The sequence below is a fragment of the Staurois parvus genome, unplaced genomic scaffold, assembly GCF_062004578.1.
Source record: "Staurois parvus isolate SC_StPar_1 unplaced genomic scaffold, SC_StPar_1.0 ptg000465l, whole genome shotgun sequence".
Taxonomy (NCBI): domain Eukaryota; kingdom Metazoa; phylum Chordata; class Amphibia; order Anura; family Ranidae; genus Staurois; species Staurois parvus.
The window spans coordinates 680,983-695,141 of NW_028318261.1; the positions used below are offsets into that span (position 1 = coordinate 680,983).

A 14,159-nucleotide genomic window follows, 5' to 3' on the forward strand; every position below is an offset into this window, starting at 1 on the left:
GTATTAAGTGCAAAGAAGTCTCATAGCGCAATATGTACAGACTTAAGGATTTATTAAAAGGTATTTACACTATTTACAAACATTAGGTATTTTAACAACCATAGAGCGGCCGCGGGACATGCCATCTTTCCTGTACATGCTGATGTCACTGCCTCAACTGTGTTAAGGCAGTGACATCAGCACATAAGGCGTGTACAGATTACTGAAAGAGATGGTAGCAGATTTGTAGCCAAGGTCACAGTGGTCAGCAGGGTTAGGAAGGTACTGTGGGTAGGTCTAGGCTTTGAGAGAGAGTCCCTGTCTCAATCCTCACTGGGAGCCTGCCAACAGTAACGGGGTTAGGTGTTCAGGCCTAACTCAGGCCATATGGTCAATCCACAGCTCCCTGAACTCTCTTCTCATCTTTAATATACTTACATGTATGGAGTGCCTCAGACAAGTTGTGAATGTTATTCACCACTTTCATGCTCTCACTATACTCCAGGTCCTCCTTGGTAATCACACCACTGAAACCGGGAACACTTACTGCACCAGTCCCAATGACTTAAGCATTGTTACAGGGCAGACTTCGTATTTCCCTGTCCACCATCATCCTCTAGCCTGACCAGGTTTGCATACAGTTGGGTACACTGGGTTCCCTCTCCACCAATGGGTGCTTCATCAGGTCAGAGCCATCATCAGGGGGAAACAGCCGAAACACACTTGGAGGGCCTGGTTGTCACAAGGGGCCTAGCTGCATAGCAGTGCCAGGAGAAGGCAAGGGCAGAAGGAGCGTGACTGCATGTCTTTCTCTATGCATTCACTAGTACCACACAAGAGTTGGCAGCTGCTCTGTGCCATTGAGCTCACATCAGCTAATTACTGCCACCTGTGGCTGCTTCCAGCATGTACACTCCTCATGTGTGCTGCCTGTACTGGCTCCACTCTGTGCCTCGGTGACCTGTCAGTTTTGTGGAAACAAAAGCTGGGACTAGGAAGATCTCCTTTACAAGTAGGGGCTGTGTGAGTGCAAGTGAAGGAAGGGGGCTGTTTGTGCATTGGGGGGGCAGAGCTGTGTGTGTGTGTTTGGGGGGGACTGAGTGTGTACAGGTGTGAGGGGAGGGGGTGCTGAGTGTGTACAGATGTGAGGGGGGCTGAGTGTGCAGGTGTGAGGAGGAGCTGCGTGCTTATAGGTGTGGGGGGGGCTGAGTGCTTACAAGTGTGGGGGGGCTGAGTGCATACAGGTGTGGGGGGGCTGAGTGCATACTGGTGTGGGGGGGCTGAATGCGTACAGGTGTGGTGGGGCTGAGTGCGTACAAGTGTGGGGGGGCTGAATGCATACAGGTGTGGTGGGGCTGAGTGCGTACAAGTGTGGGGGGGCTGAATGCGTACAGGTGTGGGGGGGCTGAGTGCGTACAGGTGTGGGGGGGCTGCATGCATGCAGGTGTGAGGAGGAGCTGCGTGCTTATAGGTGTGGTGGGGCTGAGTGCGTACAGGTGTGGTGCGGCTGAGTGCGTACAAGTGTGGGGGGGCTGAGTGCGTACAGGTGTGGGGGGGCTGAGTGCGTACGGGTGTGGGGGGGCTGCATGCATGTAGGTGTGAGGAGGAGCTGCGTGCTTATAGGTGTGGTGGGGCTGAGTGCGTACAGGTGTGGGGGGGCTGAGTGCGAACAGGTATGAGGAAGACTGAGTGCATACAGGTGTGGGGGGGCTGAGTGCATACAGGTGTGAGGAAGGCTGAGTGCGTACAGGTGTGGGGGGGCTGAGTGCGTACAGGTGTGGGGGGGCTGAGTGCATACAGGTGTGGGGGGCTGAGTGCATACAGGTGTGGGGGGGCTGAGTGCATACAGGTGTGGGGGGCTGAGTGCGTACAGGTGTGGGGGGGCTGAGTGCGTACAGGTGTGGGGGGGCTGAGTGCGAACAGGTATGAGGAAGGCTGAGTGCATACAGGCGTGGGGGGGCTGAGTGCATACAGGTGTGAGGAAGGCTGAGTGTGTACAGGTGTGGGGGGGCTGAGTGCGTACAGGTGTGGGGGGGCTGAGTGCGTACAGGTGTGAGGAAGGCTGAGTGTGTACAGGTGTGGGGGGGCTGAGTGTGTACAGGTGTGAGGAAGGCTGAGTGCGTACAGGTGTGGGGGGGGCTGAGTGCGTACAGGTGTGGGGGGGCTGAGTGCGTACAGGTGTGGGGGGGCTGAGTGCATACAGGTGTGGGGGGGCTGCATGCATGCAGGTGTGAGGAGGAGCTGCGTGCTTATAGGTGTGGGGGGGGCTGAGTGCGTACAGGTGTGGGGGGGCTGAGTGCGAACAGGTATGAGGAAGGCTGAGTGCATACAGTTGTGGGGGGGCTGAGTGCATACAGGTGTGAGGAAGGCTGAGTGCATACAGGTGTGGGGGGGCTGAGTGCGTACAGGTGTGGGGGGGCTTAGTGCATACAGGTGTGAGGAAGGCTGAGTGCATACAGGTGTGGGGGGGCTGAGTGCGTACAGGTGTGGGGGGGCTGAGTGCATACAGGTGTGGGGGGGCTGAGTGCGTACAGGTGTGAGGGGGGACTAGTGCATACAGGTGTGAGGGGGCTGCCTGCCAGACTGCTCAGTTCTCACTGTGGATTGGTCTGGAGACAAGTTGCTAGACATCACAATGGTAAATTGATTGACAATGTTGCTGGATGTGAGCCTGTGCTGTGACTGTCTCTTTCTGGGATTGGGCTGTCTCTTTGCTATATCAGGAGTCTCTTTGCTATATGGGGATGTCTCTTTGCTGGATTGGGCTGTCTCTTTTCTGAATATATAGGGATGTCTCTGCTGAATTTGGCTATCTCTTTGCTGTGATTGGCATGTCTTTGCTGAATATATGGGGATGTGTCTTTGCTGCATTGGGCCATCTGTTTGCTGGATTGCGATGTCTCTTTGCTAGATATATGGGGCTTTCTCTTTGCTGGGTTGGGATGTCTTTTGCTGAATATACAGAGGCTATCTCTTTGCTGAATATATGAGGATGTCTCTTTGGTAAATATATGGGGATGTCTCTTTGCTGAATATATTTGCTTTTTCTTTTTGCTTTGGAGTTGTTTTTTTTAGATCTTCTAGGGGAGAATAGACTGGGGGGCATTGAAAAGGTAGCACAGTTAGTGTTAGTGAAGGGTCCTGCTCAAAACAGTCTTCCTCGTCATGGTGGCAGGCTTCATCCCACACCCTTTTCCCATCCCACACCCTTTAATCTAATATACCTCTCTTCCCCCCTCCCCTTCCATTTTTTTTTTTTTCTCTTTCTCTCCTAATCCCCTTGTTCTGCCATTCTTTCTCTTCCTTTTCAATTTATTGATATCTCCATATATAATCAGCAGACATGAAAGACTCGTTTGACTTTTTCCCTGACCATCTACCACTTTATAACCTTGAGTCGGGTACTTCCCCTTGCTTATGACCTAGCAAATACTAGCAATCCATAACGCAACATTAACTTCTCTAATAACTTACTACTCCAGGTTAGGAGTTTGCATTTTTTCATAGGTACCTCTGACATATCAATTTGGTTGGTAAACTGCTCTCCACCGTATCCTATATCTTATGGGAAATGTTTGATGCCATTTGACTGATTGTACACTGATTAAGTCATTGTTTGCTGACTTCCATTTATGTATCCTTTCAAAATTTTAATACATTTCTTGAAAATAAAATATAATTCCTTACCATTAAATCTTGAAAGCATTGATGACTTGTAATACACTTTTAATTTTTCTATATTAAGTTGTAAGAGTGTTAAAATAAAAGTGGGTGCAGTAAAGAACTTGGTGGTATGGTCGGTGGGTGGATTTGGTGGAACAGCCAGTGGGTGGGCCCTAGGAAATGTTGGTGGTCAGGCCCGGGGGGGCCCAGGTCTAAAGCTGTGTAAGGGGCCCCAAATGTTCTGAAGGCTGCCCTGCATGAGGTGCACTTCATAACAGCAAGGTTACTAAGGTTCCACCTCTTCAGACACAAGAAGCAGCAATAGGCTTCGTCCGACTCTCTTTTATTGGCACAGTTCTTAACATAAGTCCATTGATGGCATCCCCCCCATTGTAATAATCACTTCTCAGTTTTTCAGTCAATCAACAGTTCTCTCTCTTATAGTCTGATAGTGGTGTACCTTATTGTGCCCAATAGCAGGGATACCCATTGCTGGGTTAATGGAGAAAAGAAAGTCTCTTAAGACATCCTTCTCCTGTAGCTCTTCTCTTCCCACTAGCTAGACTGGAATGGCCAGAACTACGCTCTACCCAGGGTATATATATGATCCTGCCAGGAGGAAATGAGCTCATTCTCTATCCAGGAAGAATTTTATAGGAGCAACAATTCTAAATGGGCAACAAAGTAATCCCTGCTTACAATACTGCTAAAAGAAAGGCAGAGCATGTTGTTGGCCAAATTGCAATCTACTGTATACACAGCAGAGTAAAGAGCCCATAGGGGAGAAGCAATTGGTGCAGGGGTTGCAGGCATTATCACACATGTGTAAGGGGCCATGGAATGACAGTGATTTTTTTAAGCCAGTTCTCTAATGGCCTTGGCTGGTGCTTTCAGGATCAGTGAGCTAGTGGCCCACACCAGAGAGGGAGGCTTCAGTTTGCAGGTTCTGCGGGATTGTGAGCTCCAAGACCAACCACAAGGACAAAGTGGAATGGGTAGTATTGAGAAGCAGAGACAATGCCTTCTGCCCAGTCAAAGTAATAGAGCAATACTGGTACACTGAAGGCAGAGGGGGTTTTCAGCTTCTGAGGCATAGGGATGGTACTGCCTTATCAGTTTATCAATTCACAGTCATGCTCAGATGCTTAGATTTTGCCTAGAGCCTTCAGGTTGTAAGGTTGCCTTCCCGAGGAAGTCCTAGAGATGAAATGTGTTAATGGCAGGATGTGACATCAGATTCTGTGGGGAACCTGGAATTTCCAGGATTTACTGTATTTGGGGCCTGTTCCAGGCTATTGTATGCCAATAATGATTTTAATATTTATATGAAGGTTGTTTTGCTGCACAATGGCAATCGTTTTCCTATATTTCTCATGATGAGTGAAGAGCTGGATGAGCAAGGAGAACCACTGGAGAGGGAAGGATTGCAATGGAGATCTGGAGGCTTTGTACAGTAAACCTGCCATTATAAGGTATTATATGACCCAAGAGATCATTTGTATCTGGTGAGAAAGCTATTACTAGTAGATGTGGTCCACAGAGGAAAAGGACTGAATAATAAGTAATATTTGGTACGTGGTGGATGTATTCACAGAGAAATTGACTATGAGCGGATATTCACTGTTTATACACTGAGTGTTGGTGTATCACTTAAATTATATGTGCAGTATTTTTAAAAGTATGTTCATTGTTCTTTTATGCATGATGTGACACTTACACACACACAGTATATTATTTACACCGCTTGTTTATTGATACATTTTCACTCACTATTTAATAAGGGGATATATTTAATTTATTAAATAAAAATGTTTGGGTGATTAGGGAATAAAGCACAGGGTTGTGTGGTATTTAAAGGTTGGTGAGGGGGATTAAAGCCGTCATTAGAGGAAGGTCAGGATCATACAAACATACAAACATACAGGCGAATGTGGATGGAGTGATGGACTGCATATTGGATTAAGGGTAGTCCATCAGGGATGACCAAGGAGATTGTTCTGTGAGGCTGGATTTTTAACCATTCTCTCATTTTAGATCCAAAAGGATGCATTTGGATTCTGGGTCACTCATTCGTTCACTGTGCATACCAGAGGGCTAAGGCAAGAAATTACAGAAATCATTTTGGAAACGAGCCCATGCGGGCCAGGAATACATTTTGGAGACACTAGAGCCTAGTGAATAGTGGAGTATGAGAGGACTTAACTGAGTGCGTCCTTAGTTTTCACTGGACTCAAAAGTGTCACAAAATACAACATCTGGGTGATGGGTAGTAGGGTTCAGTATTGTTTATAAATGTGCATTTGTTTAATAAATCTGTGTTTCCCCAAATGTATTCCATAAAGTTGTTATTCTGTCTAATAATAATTTAGGAAAAGGAGAGGAGTGTGCCATCCAGACCTTAAAGGAATCCGTGAACCCATGGCAGGATAAGAGCAGTAAGTGATCATAGCTGTGACAATCTGCGGTCTGCTAATGAGAAGATGACTTAATATGCCCTGAGCCACAAGTCTCAGACATAGTTTTGTAAAGATCTACAGTGTAAGCACATATCAGATATTGTATACGTTTGTAAAGACTTGTCAGAGGCAGCCAAATCATCTTGCTGAGTACATTTAATGTTATACTTTAATCAGTCTTTCCTTCTGGTATACTAAACTGCAATTCAATATGTTTTGTTGGAAGTATTTTGGAAGTATGTTTGTGTTTTTTTAAACGTGCCAAGCCATGACTATCGGCCAAGAACAATATATAGTGGTTGTCTAAATGTAAATATAGTAATGACCTTTGGCAAAACATGCAAGTAATTTTATTCTCTTACATGGTGTGTCATACGTGGTATACCAAATATAGTGTTGTAGTTTTGCATGATGCAACAAGTGTTTTGTCAATTTATGACCACGATTACCAGTGTATTGTACAAATACTATCATGACTGTGTATTGCTACTTTATGCCCTTGTCTAGTACTAAGGTCAGTCTTGTGTGACTGTGGTAACAAGTTACTTCCCTAAAAAACATATATTCTGTTGACACTTATAAATCAACAGTGGTTGTAATGTGAATTAGCAGACACCAACCATGCCATCAAAATAGAGGAGAGCAAGTGCTGCTAATTGGACAGCTGTAGGCTTGGCTCAGGGGGCATATTGGAGCACTGGAGAGAGCTCCTTTTGAGAAGAGTACGCTGTGTACAGAGTGCAAGCTTTAGGAGTGCACTGTGTACTGAGTGCAAGGTTGAGGAGTGCGCTGTGTACAGAGTGCAGGGTTGAGGAGTGCGCTGTGTACAGAATGCAGGGTTGGGGAGTGCGCTGTGTACAAAGCACAGGGTTGAGGAATGCACTGTGTACAGAATGCAAGGTTAAGGAGTGCATTGCGTACAGAATGCAGGGTTGAGGAGTGTGCTGTATACAGAGTGCAGGGTTTAGGAGTGCCCTGCATACAGAATGCAGGGTTGAGGAGTGCGCTGTGTACAGAGTGCAGGGTTGAGGAGTGCACTGTGTACAGAGTGCAGGGTTGAGGAGTGTGCTGTGTACAGAGTGCAGGGTTTAGGAGTGCCCTGCATACAGAATGCAGGGTTGAGGAGTGTGCTGTGTACAGAGTGCAGGGTTGAGGAGTGCATTGTGTACACAGTGCAGGGTTGAGGAGTATGCTGTGTACAGAGTGCAGGGTTTAGGAGTGCCCTGCATACAGAATGCAGGGTTGAGGAGTGCGCTGTGTACAGAGTGCAAGGTTGAGGAGTGCGCTGTGTACAGAGTGCAGGGTTGAGGAGTGTGCTGTGTACAGAGTGCAGGGTTGAGGAGTGCATTGTGTACACAGTGCAGGGTTGAGGTGTGCGCTGTGTACAGAGTGCAAGGTTGAGGAGTGCACTGTGTACAGAGTGCAGAGTTGAGGAGTGTGCTGTGTACAGAGTGCAGGGTTGAGGAGTGCATTGTGTACACAGTGCAGGGTTGAGGTGTGCGCTGTGTACAGAGTGCAAGGTTGAGGAGTGCGCTGTGTACAGAGTGCAATGTTGAGGAGTGCACTGTGTACAGATTGCAGGGTTGAGGAGTGCGCTTGGTACACAGTGCAGGGTTGAGGATTGCACTACGTACGGAATACAGGGTTGAGGAGTGCCCTACATAGAGAATGCAGGGTTGAGGGATGTGCTCTGTAGAGAGTGCAGGGTTGAGGAATGTGTTGTGTACAGAGTGCAGGATTGAGGGCTGTGCTGTGTACCGAGTGCAGGGTTGAGGAGTGTGCTGTGTACATCCCACACCCCCTCCCTGCCCTGTTATCATATAGAGAGTTGCAGTGCAGGGAGATTGTGTGCAGTCATCGGGAAAGCAGCGCTGTCACTTGTAAATATAATTTTTTTTTAGGTATCCAAATGAGTCAAGTTGGTAACTGACACAAGCAGACACTGCTAAATTTGGCCTGGCCATTTAGGTATCAATGACATCTGGCTGCCAAAGGGTTAAAAGACATTTAGAATTCAGTCTTAAAGGCCAGAGAAGAGAGAAATAGTTGCGTGGTAAGTTTTGAAAACCAAAGTAATTTCAAAGCCTGCGATTTGACATCAGAGGGCTTGGCATTTTAGTTCTTGAGGTGTACTACAAATTGACAATAATATTCCAAGCGATTCACTATGGCCCACTGCTTTCTTTATTAGGACAACGTACAAACTCACATTTCATACTATAATATCCATTGGGGTATTTATGGCATGTTATTTATAGCATTGCAGATTAGCAGTGCTGAAAATAGACTAGACATGCAGGATAATCTTTCATGATCTTTCCCCTGTCCTTGATCAGCTGGTCTTGGTACATGACATATTTTGTAACATAGAGGACATTGCTGGGACATTTCATGATGCATTTGGATTAAATAAATGTTAAGAAAAACCTTGCTAAATATTTTTGAAAGCCTTTTCCCTTTATTCATTTTTATATTTCATAAACACACATTTCATCAATAAATAAAGTTTAAGCAAAACTGCTTTGGAATTCTTCACAGATTTGTACTTCCAATTAAAGGCATCAACAGCAATTTTATTTACTGCATTCACACTTAGCATTTCTTGAACATAATAACAAAATTGTGCAATTTCATGGGTGTTTACAAAACGTGAAAAAAAAATGTTTGTTGTACCTGCATTGCCATTCACTGTTAATGAAGCACAGCAAAAAAAAAAAAAGTGCGTTTTTTGCATGACAAAGAGTGCATAAAATGTAGCAAAACGTCTAAAGCTTGACACTAAAAATGATTGATGTATGAGCTACGTTGCTGTGTTTTTGCACATAGGACAGCCCATTGAAAGGAATGAACTTCTCTATGCGGGAGGTGCTAAAATGTGGAAAAAAATGCACATATGCATGGCATGAGTTTGCAAAATGTTAACATTCACAAAATGCTAAAAGTGAATGCAGGTTCAGAGATTTATAATCCCTAAAATAGGGTTAGAATCACTTTCAGGTTTCTTTTTCAGACCATGTCCCCACTGAGGAAATTTCCTGTCCCTGTCTTCAAAGAACATATGATCAACAACAAAAATCTTTCAAAAAATCTTTTTTTCTTATCACGGGCAAAAAGTTAACACTTTAGCTGGGATTTTATAGTCGCTGGATAAGGGAATCTGAGGCTGCAAACATTCCAGGTTAACCACTTGCCTACCCAGGCCAATTTTTAGCTTTCAGTGTTGTCGCACTTTGAATGACAATTGTGCGGTCATGCAACACTGTACCCAAACAAAATTTGTAGCATTGTTTTGAGACAGATAGAGCTTTCTGTGGTGGTATTCATCACGTTTTTGTTTTTTTTGCTAAACAAAGTAAAAAAGTTCTTTGTTTCTTTTATAAAATTTTGCAAACAGGTAATTTTTCTTCTTCACTGATGTGATCTGATGAGGCTGCACTCATGGGCACTGATATGCAACACTGATGGGGCTGCCACATCTTAACCCATCTGGGAGTAGATACTTTGTAGTAGTCTATAATTAATGTTCACCGTGGCCAAAGAGAAAATGACCTGTTTTCTAGAATAGTCATTGAAGAATGTTATATTACAACGATTTTATTTGGAGATCTGCACGACTCATTTCAGTCACTCGTGTGTGTTATTAAAGGTCATTTTGATACAAGAGACTAAACTCTATACATGTTGTGTGCACAGCAGAGGCCATTTTGTTAGAGCCTAATGCAAATTCTTAATGAACTTCACAGTGTGTAACGAGCTTCGCCTGCAGTGCAGACCTACCTCTTTAGCAGCACTTCTCCCTAACAACTATAGTGGGCCATTCATAAATTGAAGCAGCCACTTTAAACCTACACAGCCCTGTGGAGGTGGACTTGTTTAAGCTGATGTCCTGAAGAAATGGCACAGCAGTTATTTTGGATCAGTTTACTCTTCATTTCATGTGCCGAATGTCAGGTTAAACTTCAGCCTCTTCTTTTGGATAGTAAGTCATCTTTTCATTGGTCTCTTTTGTAAATTTGGTGTTGGCCATGGAAGCATTTTTAATGGTCCATTCATGCTCCTTTCTTTTTTTCATTGTGTATTTTATTTGAAGCTGCATGTTTTTTTGTATGAGATCCACATGGTATTGTTGCATAAAGGATTGGCCTAAGTTCACATGGCCACCCGCTGTTTTAAACACCACCTGCATACATTGTATGCGAGTGGCAGCAGCTGTCAGATTTGTACTCTACAAATAAAAGGCTGCCACCACCACTGTTCACATGTAACCGCTCATCGGCGTGGTTATATGTGAATCCAACTGACCACGTGTGTGCAAAGCAGGGTGCTTCCAGGATTTTAGCGTTTCTGCTGAGTTTCTTGTTGCATACAAACTTACTGCAGCTAATCGGCCAGTTTGTATGGGGCCATAGCTCAGAGGGTTGCTGCATCCAGGTGCGGTCTAGCTGACTCTGAACACAGCAAATGATCTGCCCCTGCCCACCTGTGTGAATGTAAACGAAGACTGGCCATACATTATACAATTTGCTTGAGATTTTTGGTTTATATTTACCAAAAACCATATAATAGGAGGTCAAACCTAACAACACTTTCAATTGTATCCAATTAAGCAGGCTCTTGTACTACATAGTGAAAGGTAAATTTAAAGGAAATTGGGCAGAAAATTGTATAGTGTATGGTCGGCCTAAGCCCCTGGTCAGATCAGCTGCAATTTGCATGATAGGCAACTTGAAAATCGTATGCCAGGTTGCATCCTATTGTCCACTATTAGACTTGGTCGAAGCCACACCGATTTCTAAAGTAGTGCGTGGACTACTTTTGTTGCGATTTGCATAGACATCTGTGTCAGATGTCTTGGAAATCGTCAGGTCACCCGATTTTGATGTGACCGGGGTTTGGTGTTTGGAGAAATGGGTAAATGGAACATTTTTAGAGGTAAAATATTAAAGGGCATTTAGGGTTTGGTAGGGGGTTAAGTGAGAAGTAAAGCTAAATGCACATCCTTCAGGGGGTCGTGTTGAGTAGCAGGTTAAATGGCTTTTTGTTGGTTAGTGTATTGGGCTAGGGTGTTCGGTAATATAGCATTTAGTGCGTAAAGCAAATGTTTTATAAAGCATTCATAAACCTTTGGAGACTAAAGTCCTTTATAGGCTTCAACTTGAATAAGAGCAGCTCTTCTAGCAAGCATTTTCAGACCATTTATAAAACTTTCAGTCAACTTTAAGTATAACTTTAATTTATTTGGAGCCTATAGAGCAGCTTTTTAGCTTTAGTTTGTGGGTGTTCAAAAGAGTGCTGACCCATTTTTAAATATGTAGCTAGCAGGCGTTCAGTTTGAAATAGAATGAAGCTTACTGAAAGACTGCTAAAGCCTTTTAGTTTGCACTCTTATGACATGTTTTACCCCCCCCCCCCCATACTTGAACTGATGGGTGCCTTCAAGACTTCATAAAAGCTGTTTGCAGACTGAGGCTTCATGCACACTGGCTTAAAAGCACCAGTGCTCTTGGCAGAAAAAAAAAAGCTGATTTTTGAGCTCACATGAACGCAAAACAGAAGGGTTTTTTTTCTCTGCCTCTAAATGCTGAGCGTTAAACATGCCTCTAGACTGCCTAATGTGCATGGACACATAGGGGTTGATTTACTAAAGGTAAACAGGCTGTGCACTTTGAAGTGCAGTACAAATGCACTGGCAGTGCAATTGCTTTAGATCTGAAGTGAACACGCAAGGAAAATTAAAAAAAAAAAAAAAATTCCTTTTTTCTTGCACATGATTGGATTAAAAAAATCAGCAGAGCTTCACCTCATATCAGAGCTTCCCCTTGGATCTAAAGCAGGGGTCTCCAAACTATGGCCCTCCAGCTGTTGAATTACTACAAGTCTCATCATGCCTCTGCATCTGGGAGTCTTGCCTGTAGCTGTACTCATGGGACTTGCAGTTCCTCAACACCTGGAGGGTCATAGTCTGGAGACCCCTGATCTAAAGCACTTGCATGTAGGACTTATAGTGCACAGCCTATTTGCCTTTTAGTAAAACAACCCCATAAGATAACAGTTGCTTCTACAGGCAGAAGGCTAAAGTCCTCCAGGAGCAGCGTTTTTAGCCAGCATGCATGGAACCTAAAAGCTTTGCAAATGCCCTGTAAAAGCTTGCTGTACATCCTGTTCTTCTACAAGCTGAAACCCATACAAGGCCCTAGGAAGTGCTTTAGTTTAGGTGTCTGTGAATGCGAGAGGGAGATGTGAGTAGATTGCACCTCACCCCTTAGGAGATTTTATTTTGTACTGTTGAAGCTTGTTCACACAGGAAGCAGGCAGTTATTTTCCATTCCCCCAGACACCCACCTAAACACAAATGAAGCCACTCAAGACTGTACTCATGCTGAATGCTTTGTGGCTGTGACAAAAATGAAATAGCATGTTGCGTTCATTGGGTGATACCACCCGCAAACCAAACCCATTCAAATGATTAGGGTGGCACTGCAACCTCATGCATTGCAAGTGGTTGTGATGCAGCGGGTCAGAAATTTGAAGTGTAAAACAGGAGGTGAGGAAGTGACCTCTATCTTTCTCACCACCTATAAACATAGTGGATTGTTGATCTGAGGGGCAGAAACAATGGAAAATCCCAAAACAAAAAATAGGTGAAGGACACACATGATGAGATGAACAGGAGAGACCAGGAGACATAGGGTTAACATCTAGGGGATGGATTGAATGTTAGTAAAGAGGTTACTCGCCATGATTAGGGGGGGGGGGGGGATCGAATCCTAGGAGGCGATCCAAAGGGGGGGCCCAGGTGGGTTGGAGAGGAGTTTGAGCAGTTGGAAGATAATGGACGGACTTCCCTCCCTTCAGGGACTCTTCAGGGGCTGTAGTGGCCAGGCGGTTGTGATCTTTGGAGGTGGTCTACATTTTTAGTAATATCACATACTAGGGACCCATCTAATGTATGGTGTCCTCTGGAGAAGTTAAAGTTAACTGTTGGTTAAAGTCAAAGTTTGATCATGGAGGTATCTGCAGAGCATTGGGATTGTCCCCAAGCTGGCTTCTTGCAGCTGGAGACCTTTTAGGTGGTTCTGCAGATACAAAACGAAGATTCTTTTGGTGCCTTCAAAGATTGGCAACTGTGGTTATCGTTAATGCCAGTATGTTTCTCTAGCCTTTTCACTTCTTCTCAGTACTAGGTGCACTGCATCCAAAGAAACGTTTAATGGTTTACACGCAACAGTACCATGTTTTTCATGCATCTGTTTGTTTATACTTGTTTTTCACTTCCTGCATTTTCGCTTGCAAATTCATACACATCTCACTCTCATATACAGTAGTGTATTTTCCATAGGCTTTAACATCCCTCTGGAAAACTCTCACTTTCTGTAAACTGCAGCTAATCAGAAGCAGACTTTTTTTTTTTAAATCTTTTTATCAGCATGTTAAAACACTTTTTCAAGAATTCTACAACTGACAACTGTATGACAGAATGGCTGGTTAGCTGCGGGTTGCTTGTAGTCTTAAATTACGCAAAACAAGAGGGTCTGAATGGGCTCTAGCTGTATTTTTTTTATTTAATAAAAGGGGTAGAGTATTTTTTCTTTGGAGGATTTATGTCTAGGGCCCATTTACACTTCCATGTCATTGTAATCTGCTACAATGCACATTACATGTGTTGCGGTGCCATTAATTTTAAATGACACCCTAGTGTATTGTGGCAACACAATGCCCTACTGTTAACAAAGGGACACATCTTATTTTTGGCATGTCGGTATGCATTAGAAGTTCACTTATTCCAATAGACTCATTTAACGCAACATGCAGCAAAAATCTAAATTGGCACCTAGATTTGAACCTCCTCTTGCCATTCCATAGAGTGTCCAGGAGAAGAAATTTAGTGGAAATCTTGTCAGTGAGAAATAGAAGGAAAAAATTAAACTGTAGGGACTTTAACCATCCACTACTAGTAAAAAAAAAAAAAACACCTCATTTCAACCCTGCTGTTAATGAGGGTGGACAAAATTTAAAAAAGCAAAAAAAAGTCTCAAATCATCAGCAGTTACTGTACATAAG

At 44.1% G+C, this 14,159-nt stretch overlaps 1 long non-coding RNA gene across 2 annotated transcripts; it reads left to right on the top strand.

The window, feature by feature from the left end:
* Positions 1-893: 893 nt before the first annotated feature.
* Positions 894-6,076, top strand: LOC149452768 (uncharacterized). 2 transcript variants are annotated; one of them, XR_016314847.1, is made up of 3 exons: positions 894-991; positions 4,974-5,114; positions 6,012-6,076. It is a non-coding gene; the product is annotated as an uncharacterized LOC149452768 (long non-coding RNA). The 2 variants fall into 2 exon arrangements; XR_016314846.1 differs by lacking the exon at positions 6,012-6,076 and adding an exon at positions 5,677-5,934.
* Positions 6,077-14,159: the final 8,083 nt, after the last annotated feature.